Source organism: Phyllobates terribilis, unplaced genomic scaffold, assembly GCF_046119375.1.
Source record: "Phyllobates terribilis strain yellow unplaced genomic scaffold, ASM4611937v1 Scaffold_853__1_contigs__length_604787, whole genome shotgun sequence".
NCBI lineage: Eukaryota > Metazoa > Chordata > Amphibia > Anura > Dendrobatidae > Phyllobates > Phyllobates terribilis.
In genome coordinates, this window is record NW_027363613.1 from 315,768 (window position 1) to 334,622 (window position 18,855).

The window sequence follows — 18,855 nt, forward strand, 5'->3', positions numbered from 1 at the left end:
TCAAACTACAGAGCCACCCAAGGATCCTGAAAAGTCCATTTGTGGAGATGAGCTCCTGGACTCCCGTTAAGAAGACATGTTGTCAACCTCTAGATCCCTTACATGCCTGCACTTTTCGGCTTGCTGCTGCTGCAATCCACGCGTTTTAGATCTGCATAACTCCACCTCTTTAAACACAGCACCTTCACCCCCTGCTGTTCCCACCCGCCTCAACACCGTTGGAAGGGAGGAGAACCAATTAAGGCGGGGGGTGGGGTGGAACGAGCAGCTGTCTACCCTTAGCAGGAGGGCTCCTGATTACATACCTCTCCTGCTGCTGCTGCTGCTGGCTGTCCAGCAGCAGACTGAAGGTGGCTGCTGCTGTGCACAGGTATATAAAGGCTCAGAGCCTATTATGACACGCGCAGCCAGCGTTCCATTGCCACATTCCATCTACTGCAGGCAGGATACCTGGCTGGCTGAATGTCGCTGAGAAGCTCACAGAGACCGCCATAAGCAACAGTTTAACAGAATGCCACAGACTAATCAACCAAACTTTTTGGGTTGGGTTCTCTTTTATAGTCTGCAGGCATTAAATGAAAGAAGTCAGTGTTCCAGCAGAAGGAGACAACGTTTCAGAAAAGGCATTGTAGCAAACCAAAAAAGAAATTTTAAGCGCAGCAGAGTAACCAGCGCACATACCTGTTAGCTCAGGTGAGTTTAAAAGGCTGCTGTTGATAACAAGGGCATTTGCTAAATAGATGGTGTGTGTGCAACAATATACTGAAAGGTCAATTATATTGTGCAGCTTATCTCACCACCTGTAGTTATTTAGGTGAAAGCTCCAAAATGCTTGCCTAATATGTCTGTTTATCCAAAAGGAAGTAAAAAGGGAGAGCTAGAAAGATAGCATTGCATCACATTACATGGCAATGCAATGCACAGTTGCTGAAGTTGAACCAAAATGAGCTTGTAATCTGGCTTCTGCAACTTTGAACATGAAAAATCCAATGAGGAGAAGAAAAGCAAAGCCAAAGAGTCCATCCCAAAATCCGACAAACAAGCAAAATGAACAAAAAACATTGAATTCAATTCTTTCTGATTTTAGAAACTGCATTAAAGAAGGGGTGCACCGGTCCTGGAGATACTGCAATACCAGGTCAATGCGTGGAGTGGACAGAGCAAGCTCTTTTTCCATCTCCCTGTTCTAAAAATCCATTTAATATATGGTCCCCAGATAGGGGACGTATCAGATATTAAACTGATAAGAACAGATACTACACTTGATCTTAGCCAAAAGGCCGAGAAGCGATAACCAGAATTGGTTTCAAACTACGGAGCCACCCAAGGATCCTGAAAAGTCCATTTGTGGAGATGAGCTCCTGGACTCCCGTTAAGAAGACATGTTGTCAACCTCTAGATCCCTTACATGCCTGCACTTTTCGGCTTGCTGCTGCTGCAATCCACGCGTTTTAGATCTGCATAACTCCACCTCTTTAAACACAGCACCTTCACCCCCTGCTGTTCCCACCCGCCTCAACACCGTTGGAAGGGAGGAGAACCAATTAAGGCGGGGGGTGGGGTGGAACGAGCAGCTGTCTACCCTTAGCAGGAGGGCTCCTGATTACATACCTCTCCTGCTGCTGCTGCTGCTGGCTGTCCAGCAGCAGACTGAAGGTGGCTGCTGCTGTGCACAGGTATATAAAGGCTCAGAGCCTATTATGACACGCGCAGCCAGCGTTCCATTGCCACATTCCATCTACTGCAGGCAGGATACCTGGCTGGCTGAATGTCGCTGAGAAGCTCACAGAGACCGCCATAAGCAACAGTTTAACAGAATGCCACAGACTAATCAACCAAACTTTTTGGGTTGGGTTCTCTTTTATAGTCTGCAGGCATTAAATGAAAGAAGTCAGTGTTCCAGCAGAAGGAGACAACGTTTCAGAAAAGGCATTGTAGCAAACCAAAAAAGAAATTTTAAGCGCAGCAGAGTAACCAGCGCACATACCTGTTAGCTCAGGTGAGTTTAAAAGGCTGCTGTTGATAACAAGGGCATTTGCTAAATAGATGGTGTTTGTGCAACAATATACTGAAAGGTCAATTATATTGTGCAGCTTATCTCACCACCTGTAGTTATTTAGGTGAAAGCTCCAAAATGCTTGCCTAATATGTCTGTTTATCCAAAAGGAAGTAAAAAGGGAGAGCTAGAAAGATAGCATTGCATCACATTACATGGCAATGCAATGCACAGTTGCTGAAGTTGAACCAAAATGAGCTTGTAATCTGGCTTCTGCAACTTTGAACATGAAAAATCCAATGAGGAGAAGAAAAGCAAAGCCAAAGAGTCCATCCCAAAATCCGACAAACAAGCAAAATGAACAAAAAACATTGAATTCAATTCTTTCTGATTTTAGAAACTGCATTAAAGAAGGAGTGCACCGGTCCTGGAGATACTGCAATACCAGGTCAATACGTGGAGTGGACAGAGCAAGCTCTTTTTCCATCTCCCTGTTCTAAAAATCCATTTAATATATGGTCCCCAGATAGGGGACGTATCAGATATTAAACTGATAAGAACAGATACTACACTTGATCTTAGCCAAAAGGCCGAGAAGCGATAACCAGAATTGGTTTCAAACTACGGAGCCACCCAAGGATCCTGAAAAGTCCATTTGTGGAGATGAGCTCCTGGACTCCTGTTAAGAAGACATGTTGTCAACCTCTAGATCCCTTACATGCCTGCACTTTTCGGCTTGCTGCTGCTGCAATCCACGCGTTTTAGATCTGCATAACTCCACCTCTTTAAACACAGCACCTTCACCCCCTGCTGTTCCCACCCGCCTCAACACCGTTGGAAGGGAGGAGAACCAATTAAGGCGGGGGGTGGGGTGGAACGAGCAGCTGTCTACCCTTAGCAGGAGGGCTCCTGATTACATACCTCTCCTGCTGCTGCTGCTGCTGGCTGTCCAGCAGCAGACTGAAGGTGGCTGCTGCTGTGCACAGGTATATAAAGGCTCAGAGCCTATTTTGACAAGCGCAGCCAGCGTTCCATTGCCACATTCCATCTACTGCAGGCAGGATACCTGGCTGGCTGAATGTCGCTGAGAAGCTCACAGAGACCGCCATAAGCAACAGTTTAACAGAATGCCACAGACTAATCAACCAAACTTTTGGGTTGGGTTCTCTTTTATAGTCTGCAGGTATTAAATGAAAGAAGTCAGTGTTCCAGCAGAAGGAGACAACGTTTCAGAAAAGGCATTGTAGCAAACCAAAAAAGAAATTTTAAGCGCAGCAGAGTAACCAGCGCACATACCTGTTAGCTCAGGTGAGTTTAAAAGGCTGCTGTTGATAACAAGGGCATTTGCTAAATAGATGGTGTGTGTGCAACAATATACTGAAAGGTCAATTATATTGTGCAGCTTATCTCACCACCTGTAGTTATTTAGGTGAAAGCTCCAAAATGCTTGCCTAATATGTCTGTTTATCCAAAAGGAAGTAAAAAGGGAGAGCTAGAAAGATAGCATTGCATCACATTACATGGCAATGCAATGCACAGTTGCTGAAGTTGAACCAAAATGAGCTTGTAATCTGGCTTCTGCAACTTTGAACATGAAAAATCCAATGAGGAGAAGAAAAGCAAAGCCAAAGAGTCCATCCCAAAATCCGACAAACAAGCAAAATGAACAAAAAACATTGAATTCAATTCTTTCTGATTTTAGAAACTGCATTAAAGAAGGGGTGCACCGGTCCTGGAGATACTGCAATACCAGGTCAATGCGTGGAGTGGACAGAGCAAGCTCTTTTTCCATCTCCCTGTTCTAAAAATCCATTTAATTTATGGTCCCCAGATAGGGGACGTATCAGATATTAAACTGATAAGAACAGATACTACACTTGATCTTAGCCAAAAGGCCGAGAAGCGATAACCAGAATTGGTTTCAAACTACGGAGCCACCCAAGGATCCTGAAAAGTCCATTTGTGGAGATGAGCTCCTGGACTCCCGTTAAGAAGACATGTTGTCAACCTCTAGATCCCTTACATGCCTGCACTTTTCGGCTTGCTGCTGCTGCAATCCACGCGTTTTAGATCTGCATAACTCCACCTCTTTAAACACAGCACCTTCACCCCCTGCTGTTCCCACCCGCCTCAACACCGTTGGAAGGGAGGAGAACCAATTAAGGCGGGGGGTGGGGTGGAACGAGCAGCTGTCTACCCTTAGCAGGAGGGCTCCTGATTACATACCTCTCCTGCTGCTGCTGCTGCTGGCTGTCCAGCAGCAGACTGAAGGTGGCTGCTGCTGTGCACAGGTATATAAAGGCTCAGAGCCTATTTTGACAAGCGCAGCCAGCGTTCCATTGCCACATTCCATCTACTGCAGGCAGGATACCTGGCTGGCTGAATGTCGCTGAGAAGCTCACAGAGACCGCCATAAGCAACAGTTTAACAGAATGCCACAGACTAATCAACCAAACTTTTTGGGTTGGGTTCTCTTTTATAGTCTGCAGGCATTAAATGAAAGAAGTCAGTGTTCCAGCAGAAGGAGACAACGTTTCAGAAAAGGCATTGTAGCAAACCAAAAAAGAAATTTTAAGCGCAGCAGAGTAACCAGCGCACATACCTGTTAGCTCAGGTGAGTTTAAAAGGCTGCTGTTGATAACAAGGGCATTTGCTAAATAGATGGTGTGTGTGCAACAATATACTGAAAGGTCAATTATATTGTGCAGCTTATCTCACCACCTGTAGTTATTTAGGTGAAAGCTCCAAAATGCTTGCCTAATATGTCTGTTTATCCAAAAGGAAGTAAAAAGGGAGAGCTAGAAAGATAGCATTGCATCACATTACATGGCAATGCAATGCACAGTTGCTGAAGTTGAACCAAAATGAGCTTGTAATCTGGCTTCTGCAACTTTGAACATGAAAAATCCAATGAGGAGAAGAAAAGCAAAGCCAAAGAGTCCATCCCAAAATCCGACAAACAAGCAAAATGAACAAAAAACATTGAATTCAATTCTTTCTGATTTTAGAAACTGCATTAAAGAAGGGGTGCACCGGTCCTGGAGATACTGCAATACCAGGTCAATGCGTGGAGTGGACAGAGCAAGCTCTTTTTCCATCTCCCTGTTCTAAAAATCCATTTAATATATGGTCCCCAGATAGGGGACGTATCAGATATTAAACTGATAAGAACAGATACTACACTTGATCTTAGCCAAAAGGCCGAGAAGCGATAACCAGAATTGGTTTCAAACTACGGAGCCACCCAAGGATCCTGAAAAGTCCATTTGTGGAGATGAGCTCCTGGACTCCCGTTAAGAAGACATGTTGTCAACCTCTAGATCCCTTACATGCCTGCACTTTTCGGCTTGCTGCTGCTGCAATCCACGCGTTTTAGATCTGCATAACTCCACCTCTTTAAACACAGCACCTTCACCCCCTGCTGTTCCCACCCGCCTCAACACCGTTGGAAGGGAGGAGAACCAATTAAGGCGGGGGGTGGGGTGGAACGAGCAGCTGTCTACCCTTAGCAGGAGGGCTCCTGATTACATACCTCTCCTGCTGCTGCTGCTGCTGCTGGCTGTCCAGCAGCAGACTGAAGGTGGCTGCTGCTGTGCACAGGTATATAAAGGCTCAGAGCCTATTTTGACAAGCGCAGCCAGCGTTCCATTGCCACATTCCATCTACTGCAGGCAGGATACCTGGCTGGCTGAATGTCGCTGAGAAGCTCACAGAGACCGCCATAAGCAACAGTTTAACAGAATGCCACAGACTAATCAACCAAACTTTTTGGGTTGAGTTCTCTTTTATAGTCTGCAGGCATTAAATGAAAGAAGTCAGTGTTCCAGCAGAAGGAGACAACGTTTCAGAAAAGGCATTGTAGCAAACCAAAAAAGAAATTTTAAGCGCAGCAGAGTAACTAGCGCACATACCTGTTAGCTCAGGTGAGTTTAAAAGGCTGCTGTTGATAACAAGGGCATTTGCTAAATAGATGGTGTGTGTGCAACAATATACTGAAAGGTCAATTATATTGTGCAGCTTATCTCACCACCTGTAGTTATTTAGGTGAAAGCTCCAAAATGCTTGCCTAATATGTCTGTTTATCCAAAAGGAAGTAAAAAGGGAGAGCTAGAAAGATAGCATTGCATCACATTACATGGCAATGCAATGCACAGTTGCTGAAGTTGAACCAAAATGAGCTTGTAATCTGGCTTCTGCAACTTTGAACATGAAAAATCCAATGAGGAGAAGAAAAGCAAAGCCAAAGAGTCCATCCCAAAATCCGACAAACAAGCAAAATGAACAAAAAACATTGAATTCAATTCTTTCTGATTTTAGAAACTGCATTAAAGAAGGGGTGCACCGGTCCTGGAGATACTGCAATACCAGGTCAATGCGTGGAGTGGACAGAGCAAGCTCTTTTTCCATCTCCCTGTTCTAAAAATCCATTTAATATATGGTCCCCAGATAGGGGACGTATCAGATATTAAACTGATAAGAACAGATACTACACTTGATCTTAGCCAAAAGGCCGAGAAGCGATAACCAGAATTGGTTTCAAACTACGGAGCCACCCAAGGATCCTGAAAAGTCCATTTGTGGAGATGAGCTCCTGGACTCCCGTTAAGAAGACATGTTGTCAACCTCTAGATCCCTTACATGCCTGCACTTTTCGGCTTGCTGCTGCTGCAATCCACGCGTTTTAGATCTGCATAACTCCACCTCTTTAAACACAGCACCTTCACCCCCTGCTGTTTCCACCCGCCTCAACACCGTTGGAAGGGAGGAGAACCAATTAAGGCGGGGGGTGGGGTGGAACGAGCAGCTGTCTACCCTTAGCAGGAGGGCTCCTGATTACATACCTCTCCTGCTGCTGCTGCTGCTGGCTGTCCAGCAGCAGACTGAAGGTGGCTGCTGCTGTGCACAGGTATATAAAGGCTCAGAGCCTATTATGACACGCGCAGCCAGCGTTCCATTGCCACATTCCATCTACTGCAGGCAGGATACCTGGCTGGCTGAATGTCGCTGAGAAGCTCACAGAGACCGCCATAAGCAACAGTTTAACAGAATGCCACAGACTAATCAACCAAACTTTTTGGGTTGGGTTCTCTTTTATAGTCTGCAGGCATTAAATGAAAGAAGTCAGTGTTCCAGCAGAAGGAGACAACGTTTCAGAAAAGGCATTGTAGCAAACCAAAAAAGAAATTTTAAGCGCAGCAGAGTAACCAGCGCACATACCTGTTAGCTCAGGTGAGTTTAAAAGGCTGCTGTTGATAACAAGGGCATTTGCTAAATAGATGGTGTGTGTGCAACAATATACTGAAAGGTCAATTATATTGTGCAGCTTATCTCACCACCTGTAGTTATTTAGGTGAAAGCTCCAAAATGCTTGCCTAATATGTCTGTTTATCCAAAAGGAAGTAAAAAGGGAGAGCTAGAAAGATAGCATTGCATCACATTACATGGCAATGCAATGCACAGTTGCTGAAGTTGAACCAAAATGAGCTTGTAATCTGGCTTCTGCAACTTTGAACATGAAAAATCCAATGAGGAGAAGAAAAGCAAAGCCAAAGAGTCCATCCCAAAATCCGACAAACAAGCAAAATGAACAAAAAACATTGAATTCAATTCTTTCTGATTTTAGAAACTGCATTAAAGAAGGGGTGCACCGGTCCTGGAGATACTGCAATACCAGGTCAATGCGTGGAGTGGACAGAGCAAGCTCTTTTTCCATCTCCCTGTTCTAAAAATCCATTTAATATATGGTCCCCAGATAGGGGACGTATCAGATATTAAACTGATAAGAACAGATACTACACTTGATCTTAGCCAAAAGGCCGAGAAGCGATAACCAGAATTGGTTTCAAACTACGGAGCCACCCAAGGATCCTGAAAAGTCCATTTGTGGAGATGAGCTCCTGGACTCCCGTTAAGAAGACATGTTGTCAACCTCTAGATCCCTTACATGCCTGCACTTTTCGGCTTGCTGCTGCTGCAATCCACGCGTTTTAGATCTGCATAACTCCACCTCTTTAAACACAGCACCTTCACCCCCTGCTGTTCCCACCCGCCTCAACACCGTTGGAAGGGAGGAGAACCAATTAAGGCGGGGGGTGGGGTGGAACGAGCAGCTGTCTACCCTTAGCAGGAGGGCTCCTGATTACATACCTCTCCTGCTGCTGCTGCTGCTGGCTGTCCAGCAGCAGACTGAAGGTGGCTGCTGCTGTGCACAGGTATATAAAGGCTCAGAGCCTATTATGACACGCGCAGCCAGCGTTCCATTGCCACATTCCATCTACTGCAGGCAGGATACCTGGCTGGCTGAATGTCGCTGAGAAGCTCACAGAGACCGCCATAAGCAACAGTTTAACAGAATGCCACAGACTAATCAACCAAACTTTTTGGGTTGGGTTCTCTTTTATAGTCTGCAGGCATTAAATGAAAGAAGTCAGTGTTCCAGCAGAAGGAGACAACGTTTCAGAAAAGGCATTGTAGCAAACCAAAAAAGAAATTTTAAGCGCAGCAGAGTAACCAGCGCACATACCTGTTAGCTCAGGTGAGTTTAAAAGGCTGCTGTTGATAACAAGGGCATTTGCTAAATAGATGGTGTGTGTGCAACAATATACTGAAAGGTCAATTATATTGTGCAGCTTATCTCACCACCTGTAGTTATTTAGGTGAAAGCTCCAAAATGCTTGCCTAATATATCTGTTTATCCAAAAGGAAGTAAAAAGGGAGAGCTAGAAAGATAGCATTGCATCACATTACATGGCAATGCAATGCACAGTTGCTGAAGTTGAACCAAAATGAGCTTGTAATCTGGCTTCTGCAACTTTGAACATGAAAAATCCAATGAGGAGAAGAAAAGCAAAGCCAAAGAGTCCATCCCAAAATCCGACAAACAAGCAAAATGAACAAAAAACATTGAATTCAATTCTTTCTGATTTTAGAAACTGCATTAAAGAAGGGGTGCACCGGTCCTGGAGATACTGCAATACCAGGTCAATGCGTGGAGTGGACAGAGCAAGCTCTTTTTCCATCTCCCTGTTCTAAAAATCCATTTAATATATGGTCCCCAGATAGGGGACGTATCAGATATTAAACTGATAAGAACAGATACTACACTTGATCTTAGCCAAAAGGCCGAGAAGCGATAACCAGAATTGGTTTCAAACTACGGAGCCACCCAAGGATCCTGAAAAGTCCATTTGTGGAGATGAGCTCCTGGACTCCCGTTAAGAAGACATGTTGTCAACCTCTAGATCCCTTACATGCCTGCACTTTTCGGCTTGCTGCTGCTGCAATCCACGCGTTTTAGATCTGCATAACTCCACCTCTTTAAACACAGCACCTTCACCCCCTGCTGTTCCCACCCGCCTCAACACCGTTGGAAGGGAGGAGAACCAATTAAGGCGGGGGGTGGGGTGGAACGAGCAGCTGTCTACCCTTAGCAGGAGGGCTCCTGATTACATACCTCTCCTGCTGCTGCTGCTGCTGGCTGTCCAGCAGCAGACTGAAGGTGGCTGCTGCTGTGCACAGGTATATAAAGGCTCAGAGCCTATTATGACACGCGCAGCCAGCGTTCCATTGCCACATTCCATCTACTGCAGGCAGGATACCTGGCTGGCTGAATGTCGCTGAGAAGCTCACAGAGACCGCCATAAGCAACAGTTTAACAGAATGCCACAGACTAATCAACCAAACTTTTTGGGTTGGGTTCTCTTTTATAGTCTGCAGGCATTAAATGAAAGAAGTCAGTGTTCCAGCAGAAGGAGACAACGTTTCAGAAAAGGCATTGTAGCAAACCAAAAAAGAAATTTTAAGCGCAGCAGAGTAACCAGCGCACATACCTGTTAGCTCAGGTGAGTTTAAAAGGCTGCTGTTGATAACAAGGGCATTTGCTAAATAGATGGTGTGTGTGCAACAATATACTGAAAGGTCAATTATATTGTGCAGCTTATCTCACCACCTGTAGTTATTTAGGTGAAAGCTCCAAAATGCTTGCCTAATATGTCTGTTTATCCAAAAGGAAGTAAAAAGGGAGAGCTAGAAAGATAGCATTGCATCACATTACATGGCAATGCAATGCACAGTTGCTGAAGTTGAACCAAAATGAGCTTGTAATCTGGCTTCTGCAACTTTGAACATGAAAAATCCAATGAGGAGAAGAAAAGCAAAGCCAAAGAGTCCATCCCAAAATCCGACAAACAAGCAAAATGAACAAAAAACATTGAATTCAATTCTTTCTGATTTTAGAAACTGCATTAAAGAAGGGGTGCACCGGTCCTGGAGATACTGCAATACCAGGTCAATGCGTGGAGTGGACAGAGCAAGCTCTTTTTCCATCTCCCTGTTCTAAAAATCCATTTAATATATGGTCCCCAGATAGGGGACGTATCAGATATTAAACTGATAAGAACAGATACTACACTTGATCTTAGCCAAAAGGCCGAGAAGCGATAACCAGAATTGGTTTCAAACTACGGAGCCACCCAAGGATCCTGAAAAGTCCATTTGTGGAGATGAGCTCCTGGACTCCCGTTAAGAAGACATGTTGTCAACCTCTAGATCCCTTACATGCCTGCACTTTTCGGCTTGCTGCTGCTGCAATCCACGCGTTTTAGATCTGCATAACTCCACCTCTTTAAACACAGCACCTTCACCCCCTGCTGTTCCCACCCGCCTCAACACCGTTGGAAGGGAGGAGAACCAATTAAGGCGGGGGGTGGGGTGGAACGAGCAGCTGTCTACCCTTAGCAGGAGGGCTCCTGATTACATACCTCTCCTGCTGCTGCTGCTGCTGGCTGTCCAGCAGCAGACTGAAGGTGGCTGCTGCTGTGCACAGGTATATAAAGGCTCAGAGCCTATTATGACACGCGCAGCCAGCGTTCCATTGCCACATTCCATCTACTGCAGGCAGGATACCTGGCTGGCTGAATGTCGCTGAGAAGCTCACAGAGACCGCCATAAGCAACAGTTTAACAGAATGCCACAGACTAATCAACCAAACTTTTTGGGTTGGGTTCTCTTTTATAGTCTGCAGGCATTAAATGAAAGAAGTCAGTGTTCCAGCAGAAGGAGACAACGTTTCAGAAAAGGCATTGTAGCAAACCAAAAAAGAAATTTTAAGCGCAGCAGAGTAACCAGCGCACATACCTGTTAGCTCAGGTGAGTTTAAAAGGCTGCTGTTGATAACAAGGGCATTTGCTAAATAGATGGTGTGTGTGCAACAATATACTGAAAGGTCAATTATATTGTGCAGCTTATCTCACCACCTGTAGTTATTTAGGTGAAAGCTCCAAAATGCTTGCCTAATATGTCTGTTTATCCAAAAGGAAGTAAAAAGGGAGAGCTAGAAAGATAGCATTGCATCACATTACATGGCAATGCAATGCACAGTTGCTGAAGTTGAACCAAAATGAGCTTGTAATCTGGTTTCTGCAACTTTGAACATGAAAAATCCAATGAGGAGAAGAAAAGCAAAGCCAAAGAGTCCATCCCAAAATCCGACAAACAAGCAAAATGAACAAAAAACATTGAATTCAATTCTTTCTGATTTTAGAAACTGCATTAAAGAAGGGGTGCACCGGTCCTGGAGATACTGCAATACCAGGTCAATGCGTGGAGTGGACAGAGCAAGCTCTTTTTCCATCTCCCTGTTCTAAAAATCCATTTAATATATGGTCCCCAGATAGGGGACGTATCAGATATTAAACTGATAAGAACAGATACTACACTTGATCTTAGCCAAAAGGCCGAGAAGCGATAACCAGAATTGGTTTCAAACTACGGAGCCACCCAAGGATCCTGAAAAGTCCATTTGTGGAGATGAGCTCCTGGACTCCCGTTAAGAAGACATGTTGTCAACCTCTAGATCCCTTACATGCCTGCACTTTTCGGCTTGCTGCTGCTGCTGCAATCCACGCGTTTTAGACCTGCATAACTCCACCTCTTTAAACACAGCACCTTCACCCCCTGCTGTTCCCACCCACCTCAACACCGTTGGAAGGGAGGAGAACCAATTAAGGCGGGGGGTGGGGTGGAACGAGCAGCTGTCTACCCTTAGCAGGAGGGCTCCTGATTACATACCTCTCCTGCTGCTGCTGCTGCTGGCTGTCCAGCAGCAGACTGAAGGTGGCTGCTGCTGTGCACAGGTATATAAAGGCTCAGAGCCTATTATGACACGCGCAGCCAGCGTTCCATTGCCACATTCCATCTACTGCAGGCAGGATACCTGGCTGGCTGAATGTCGCTGAGAAGCTCACAGAGACCGCCATAAGCAACAGTTTAACAGAATGCCACAGACTAATCAACCAAACTTTTTGGGTTGGGTTCTCTTTTATAGTCTGCAGGCATAAAATGAAAGAAGTCAGTGTTCCAGCAGAAGGAGACAACGTTTCAAAAAAGGCATTGTAGCAAACCAAAAAAGAAATTTTAAGCGCAGCAGAGTAACCAGCGCACATACCTGTTAGCTCAGGTGAGTTTAAAAGGCTGCTGTTGATAACAAGGGCATTTGCTAAATAGATGGTGTGTGTGCAACAATATACTGAAAGGTCAATTATATTGTGCAGCTTATCTCACCACCTGTAGTTATTTAGGTGAAAGCTCCAAAATGCTTGCCTAATATGTCTGTTTATCCAAAAGGAAGTAAAAACGGAGAGCTAGAAAGATAGCATTGCATCACATTACATGGCAATGCAATGCACAGTTGCTGAAGTTGAACCAAAATGAGCTTGTAATCTGGCTTCTGCAACTTTGAACATGAAAAATCCAATGAGGAGAAGAAAAGCAAAGCCAAAGAGTCCATCCCAAAATCCGACAAACAAGCAAAATGAACAAAAAACATTGAATTCAATTCTTTCTGATTTTAGAAACTGCATTAAAGAAGGGGTGCACCGGTCCTGGAGATACTGCAATACCAGGTCAATGCGTGGAGTGGACAGAGCAGGCTCTTTTTCCATCTCCCTGTTCTAAAAATCCATTTAATATATGGTCCCCAGATAGGGGACGTATCAGATATTAAACTGATAAGAACAGATACTACACTTGATCTTAGCCAAAAGGCCGAGAAGCGATAACCAGAATTGGTTTCAAACTACGGAGCCACCCAAGGATCCTGAAAAGTCCATTTGTGGAGATGAGCTCCTGGACTCCCGTTAAGAAGACATGTTGTCAACCTCTAGATCCCTTACATGCCTGCACTTTTCGGCTTGCTGCTGCTGCAATCCACGCGTTTTAGACCTGCATAACTCCACCTCTTTAAACACAGCACCTTCACCCCCTGCTGTTCCCACCCGCCTCAACACCGTTGGAAGGGAGGAGAACCAATTAAGGCGGGGGGTGGGGTGGAACGAGCAGCTGTCTACCCTTAGCAGGAGGGCTCCTGATTACATACCTCTCCTGCTGCTGCTGCTGCTGGCTGTCCAGCAGCAGACTGAAGGTGGCTGCTGCTGTGCACAGGTATATAAAGGCTCAGAGCCTATTATGACACGCGCAGCCAGCGTTCCATTGCCACATTCCATCTACTGCAGGCAGGATACCTGGCTGGCTGAATGTCGCTGAGAAGCTCACAGAGACCGCCATAAGCAACAGTTTAACAGAATGCCACAGACTAATCAACCAAACTTTTTGGGTTGGGTTCTCTTTTATAGTCTGCAGGCATTAAATGAAAGAAGTCAGTGTTCCAGCAGAAGGAGACAACGTTTCAGAAAAGGCATTGTAGCAAACCAAAAAAGAAATTTTAAGCGCAGCAGAGTAACCAGCGCACATACCTGTTAGCTCAGGTGAGTTTAAAAGGCTGCTGTTGATAACAAGGGCATTTGCTAAATAGATGGTGTGTGTGCAACAATATACTGAAAGGTCAATTATATTGTGCAGCTTATCTCACCACCTGTAGTTATTTAGGTGAAAGCTCCAAAATGCTTGCCTAATATGTCTGTTTATCCAAAAGGAAGTAAAAAGGGAGAGCTAGAAAGATAGCATTGCATCACATTACATGGCAATGCAATGCACAGTTGCTGAAGTTGAACCAAAATGAGCTTGTAATCTGGCTTCTGCAACTTTGAACATGAAAAATCCAATGAGGAGAAGAAAAGCAAAGCCAAAGAGTCCATCCCAAATTCCGACAAACAAGCAAAATGAACAAAAAACATTGAATTCAATTCTTTCTGATTTTAGAAACTGCATTAAAGAAGGGGTGCACCGGTCCTGGAGATACTGCAATACCAGGTCAATGCGTGGAGTGGACAGAGCAAGCTCTTTTTCCATCTCCCTGTTCTAAAAATCCATTTAATATATGGTCCCCAGATAGGGGACGTATCAGATATTAAACTGATAAGAACAGATACTACACTTGATCTTAGCCAAAAGGCCGAGGAGCGATAACCAGAATTGGTTTCAAACTACGGAGCCACCCAAGGATCCTGAAAAGTCCATTTGTGGAGATGAGCTCCTGGACTCCCGTTAAGAAGACATGTTGTCAACCTCTAGATCCCTTACATGCCTGCACTTTTCGGCTTGCTGCTGCTGCAATCCACGCGTTTTAGATCTGCATAACTCCACCTCTTTAAACACAGCACCTTCACCCCCTGCTGTTCCCACCCGCCTCAACACCGTTGGAAGGGAGGAGAACCAATTAAGGTGGGGGGTGGGGTGGAACGAGCAGCTGTCTACCCTTAGCAGGAGGGCTCCTGATTACATACCTCTCCTGCTGCTGCTGCTGCTGGCTGTCCAGCAGCAGACTGAAGGTGGCTGCTGCTGTGCACAGGTATATAAAGGCTCAGAGCCTATTATGACACGCGCAGCCAGCGTTCCATTGCCACATTCCATCTACTGCAGGCAGGATACCTGGCTGGCTGAATGTCGCTGAGAAGCTCACAGAGACCGCCATAAGCAACAGTTTAACAGAATGCCACAGACTAATCAACCAAACTTTTTGGGTTGGGTTCTCTTTTATAGTCTGCAGGCATTAAATGAAAGAAGTCAGTGTTCCAGCAGAAGGAGACAACGTTTCAGAAAAGGCATTGTAGCAAACCAAAAAAGAAATTTTAAGCGCAGCAGAGTAACCAGCGCACATACCTGTTAGCTCAGGTGAGTTTAAAAGGCTGCTGTTGATAACAAGGGCATTTGCTAAATAGATGGTGTGTGTGCAACAATATACTGAAAGGTCAATTATATTGTGCAGCTTATCTCACCACCTGTAGTTATTTAGGTGAAAGCTCCAAAATGCTTGCCTAATATGTCTGTTTATCCAAAAGGAAGTAAAAAGGGAGAGCTAGAAAGATAGCATTGCATCACATTACATGGCAATGCAATGCACAGTTGCTGAAGTTGAACCAAAATGAGCTTGTAATCTGGCTTCTGCAACTTTGAACATGAAAAATCCAATGAGGAGAAGAAAAGCAAAGCCAAAGAGTCCATCCCAAAATCCGACAAACAAGCAAAATGAACAAAAAACATTGAATTCAATTCTTTCTGATTTTAGAAACTGCATTAAAGAAGGGGTGCACCGGTCCTGGAGATACTGCAATACCAGGTCAATGCGTGGAGTGGACAGAGCAAGCTCTTTTTCCATCTCCCTGTTCTAAAAATCCATTTAATATATGGTCCCCAGATAGGGGACGTATCAGATATTAAACTGATAAGAACAGATACTACACTTGATCTTAGCCAAAAGGCCGAGAAGCGATAACCAGAATTGGTTTCAAACTACGGAGCCACCCAAGGATCCTGAAAAGTCCATTTGTGGAGATGAGCTCCTGGACTCCCGTTAAGAAGACATGTTGTCAACCTCTAGATCCCTTACATGCCTGCACTTTTCGGCTTGCTGCTGCTGCAATCCACGCGTTTTAGATCTGCATAACTCCACCTCTTTAAACACAGCACCTTCACCCCCTGCTGTTCCCACCCGCCTCAACACCGTTGGAAGGGAGGAGAACCAATTAAGGCGGGGGGTGGGGTGGAACGAGCAGCTGTCTACCCTTAGCAGGAGGGCTCCTGATTACATACCTCTCCTGCTGCTGCTGCTGCTGGCTGTCCAGCAGCAGACTGAAGGTGGCTGCTGCTGTGCACAGGTATATAAAGGCTCAGAGCCTATTATGACACGCGCAGCCAGCGTTCCATTGCCACATTCCATCTACTGCAGGCAGGATACCTGGCTGGCTGAATGTCGCTGAGAAGCTCACAGAGACCGCCATAAGCAACAGTTTAACAGAATGCCACAGACTAATCAACCAAACTTTTTGGGTTGGGTTCTCTTTTATAGTCTGCAGGCATTAAATGAAAGAAGTCAGTGTTCCAGCAGAAGGAGACAACGTTTCAGAAAAGGCATTGTAGCAAACCAAAAAAGAAATTTTAAGCGCAGCAGAGTAACCAGCGCACATACCTGTTAGCTCAGGTGAGTTTAAAAGGCTGCTGTTGATAACAAGGGCATTTGCTAAATAGATGGTGTGTGTGCAACAATATACTGAAAGGTCAATTATATTGTGCAGCTTATCTCACCACCTGTAGTTATTTAGGTGAAAGCTCCAAAATGCTTGCCTAATATGTCTGTTTATCCAAAAGGAAGTAAAAAGGGAGAGCTAGAAAGATAGCATTGCATCACATTACATGGCAATGCAATGCACAGTTGCTGAAGTTGAACCAAAATGAGCTTGTAATCTGGCTTCTGCAACTTTGAACATGAAAAATCCAATGAGGAGAAGAAAAGCAAAGAGAAAGAGTCCATCCCAAAATCCGACAAACAAGCAAAATGAACAAAAAACATTGAATTCAATTCTTTCTGATTTTAGAAACTGCATTAAAGAAGGGGTGCACCGGTCCTGGAGATACTGCAATACCAGGTCAATGCGTGGAGTGGACAGAGCAAGCTCTTTTTCCATCTCCCTGTTCTAAAAATCCATTTAATATATGGTCCCCAGATAGGGGACGTATCAGATATTAAACTGATAAGAACAGATACTACACTTGATCTTAGCCAAAAGGCCGAGAAGCGATAACCAGAATTGGTTTCAAACTACGGAGCCACCCAAGGATCCTGAAAAGTCCATTTGTGGAGATGAGCTCCTGGACTCCCGTTAAGAATACATGTTGTCAACCTCTAGATCCCTTACATGCCTGCACTTTTCGGCTTGCTGCTGCTGCAATCCACGCGTTTTAGACCTGCATAACTCCACCTCTTTAAACACAGCACCTTCACCCCCTGCTGTTCCCACCCGCCTCAACACCGTTGGAAGGGAGAAGAACCAATTAAGGCGGGGGGTGGGGTGGAACGAGCAGCTGTCTACCCTTAGCAGGAGGGCTCCTGATTACATACCTCTCCTGCTGCTGCTGCTGCTGGCTGTCCAGCAGCAGACTGAAGGTGGCTGCTGCTGTGCACAGGTATATAAAGGCTCAGAGCCTATTATGACACGCGCAGCCAGCGTTCCATTGCCACATTCCATCTACTGCAGGCAGGATACCTGGCTGGCTGAATGTCGCTGAGAAGCTCGCAGAGACCGCCATAAGCAACAGTTTAACAGAATGCCACAGACTAATCAACCAAACTTTTTGGGTTGGGTTCTCTTTTATAGTCTGCAGGCATAAAATGAAAGAAGTCAGTGTTCCAGCAGAAGGAGACAACGTTTCAAAAAAGGCATTGTAGCAAACCAAAAAAGAAATTTTAAGCGCAGCAGAGTAACCAGCGCACATACCTGTTAGCTCAGGTGAGTTTAAAAGGCTGCTGTTGATAACAAGGGCATTTGCTAAATAGATGGTGTGTGTGCAACAATATACTGAAAGGTCAATTATATTGTGCAGCTTATCTCACCACCTGTAGTTATTTAGGTGAAAGCTCCAAAATGCTTGCCTAATATGTCTGTTTATCCAAAAGGAAGTAAAAAGGGAGAGCTAGAAAGATAGCATTGCATCACATTACATGGCAATGCAATGCACAGTTGCTGAAGTTGAACCAAAATGAGCTTGTAATCTGGCTTCTGCAACTTTGAACATGAAAAATCCAATGAGGAGAAGAAAAGCAAAGCCAAAGAGTCCATCCCAAAATCCGACAAACAAGCAAAATGAACAAAAAACATGGAATTCAATTCTTTCTGATTTTAGAAACTGCATTAAAGAAGGGGTGCACCGGTCCTGGAGATACTGCAATACCAGGTCAATGCGTGGAGTGGACAGAGCAAGCTCTTTTTCCATCTCCCTGTTCTAAAAATCCATTTAATATATGGTCCCCAGATAGGGGATGTATCAGATATTAAACTGATAAGAACAGATACTACACTTGATCTTAGCCAAAAGGCCGAGAAGCGATAACCAGAATTGGTTTCAAACTACGGAGCCACCCAAGGATCCTGAAAAGTCCATTTGTGGAGATGAGCTCCTGGACTCCCGTTAAGAAGACATGTTGTCAACCTCTAGATCCCTTACATGCCTGCACTTTTCGGCTTGCTGCTGCTGCAATCCACGCGTTTTAGATCTGCATAACTCCACCTCTTTAAACACAGCACCTTCACCCCCTGCTGTTCCCACCCGCCTCAACACCGTTGGAAGGGAGGAGAACCAATTAAGGCGGGGGGTGGGGTGGAACGAGCAGCTGTCTACCCTTAGCAGGAGGGCTCCTGATTACATACCTCTCCTGCTGCTGCTGCTGGCTGTCCAGCAGCAGACTGAAGGTGGCTGCTGCTGTGCACAGGTATATAAAGGCTCAGAGCCTATTATGACACGCGCAGCCAGCGTTCCATTGCCACATTCCATCTACTGCAGGCAGGATACCTGGCTGGCTGAATGTCGCTGAGAAGCTCACAGAGACCGCCATAAGCAACAGTTTAACAGAATGCCACAGACTAATCAACCAAACTTTTTGGGTTGGGTTCTCTTTTATAGTCTGCAGG

The 18,855-nt window shown here is 45.1% G+C and overlaps 14 non-coding genes across 14 annotated transcripts; all 14 read right to left on the reverse strand.

Moving 5' to 3' along the window:
- Window positions 1–1,101: 1,101 nt before the first annotated feature.
- On the reverse strand, window positions 1,102–1,292 carry LOC141240363 (U2 spliceosomal RNA). Its single transcript, XR_012305613.1, has one exon. It is a non-coding gene; the product is annotated as a U2 spliceosomal RNA (small nuclear RNA).
- A 1,115-nt stretch (window positions 1,293–2,407) lies between these two features.
- LOC141240443 (U2 spliceosomal RNA) lies at window positions 2,408–2,598 on the reverse strand. Its single transcript, XR_012305691.1, has one exon. It is a non-coding gene; the product is annotated as a U2 spliceosomal RNA (small nuclear RNA).
- Window positions 2,599–3,712: 1,114 nt separating this feature from the next.
- LOC141240438 (U2 spliceosomal RNA) lies at window positions 3,713–3,903 on the reverse strand. Its single transcript, XR_012305686.1, has one exon. It is a non-coding gene; the product is annotated as a U2 spliceosomal RNA (small nuclear RNA).
- A 1,115-nt stretch (window positions 3,904–5,018) lies between these two features.
- LOC141240364 (U2 spliceosomal RNA) lies at window positions 5,019–5,209 on the reverse strand. The gene has a single exon (XR_012305614.1). It is a non-coding gene; the product is annotated as a U2 spliceosomal RNA (small nuclear RNA).
- A 1,118-nt stretch (window positions 5,210–6,327) lies between these two features.
- Window positions 6,328–6,518, reverse strand: LOC141240366 (U2 spliceosomal RNA). The gene has a single exon (XR_012305616.1). It is a non-coding gene; the product is annotated as a U2 spliceosomal RNA (small nuclear RNA).
- A 1,115-nt stretch (window positions 6,519–7,633) lies between these two features.
- LOC141240367 (U2 spliceosomal RNA) lies at window positions 7,634–7,824 on the reverse strand. The gene has a single exon (XR_012305617.1). It is a non-coding gene; the product is annotated as a U2 spliceosomal RNA (small nuclear RNA).
- A 1,115-nt stretch (window positions 7,825–8,939) lies between these two features.
- LOC141240368 (U2 spliceosomal RNA) lies at window positions 8,940–9,130 on the reverse strand. Its single transcript, XR_012305618.1, has one exon. It is a non-coding gene; the product is annotated as a U2 spliceosomal RNA (small nuclear RNA).
- Window positions 9,131–10,245: 1,115 nt separating this feature from the next.
- On the reverse strand, window positions 10,246–10,436 carry LOC141240369 (U2 spliceosomal RNA). Its single transcript, XR_012305619.1, has one exon. It is a non-coding gene; the product is annotated as a U2 spliceosomal RNA (small nuclear RNA).
- Window positions 10,437–11,551: 1,115 nt separating this feature from the next.
- On the reverse strand, window positions 11,552–11,742 carry LOC141240370 (U2 spliceosomal RNA). The gene has a single exon (XR_012305620.1). It is a non-coding gene; the product is annotated as a U2 spliceosomal RNA (small nuclear RNA).
- Window positions 11,743–12,860: 1,118 nt separating this feature from the next.
- LOC141240445 (U2 spliceosomal RNA) lies at window positions 12,861–13,051 on the reverse strand. The gene has a single exon (XR_012305693.1). It is a non-coding gene; the product is annotated as a U2 spliceosomal RNA (small nuclear RNA).
- Window positions 13,052–14,166: 1,115 nt separating this feature from the next.
- On the reverse strand, window positions 14,167–14,357 carry LOC141240465 (U2 spliceosomal RNA). The gene has a single exon (XR_012305712.1). It is a non-coding gene; the product is annotated as a U2 spliceosomal RNA (small nuclear RNA).
- Window positions 14,358–15,472: 1,115 nt separating this feature from the next.
- On the reverse strand, window positions 15,473–15,663 carry LOC141240371 (U2 spliceosomal RNA). Its single transcript, XR_012305621.1, has one exon. It is a non-coding gene; the product is annotated as a U2 spliceosomal RNA (small nuclear RNA).
- Window positions 15,664–16,778: 1,115 nt separating this feature from the next.
- Window positions 16,779–16,969, reverse strand: LOC141240372 (U2 spliceosomal RNA). Its single transcript, XR_012305622.1, has one exon. It is a non-coding gene; the product is annotated as a U2 spliceosomal RNA (small nuclear RNA).
- A 1,115-nt stretch (window positions 16,970–18,084) lies between these two features.
- Window positions 18,085–18,275, reverse strand: LOC141240446 (U2 spliceosomal RNA). The gene has a single exon (XR_012305694.1). It is a non-coding gene; the product is annotated as a U2 spliceosomal RNA (small nuclear RNA).
- Between the last annotated feature and the right edge of the window lie 580 nt (window positions 18,276–18,855).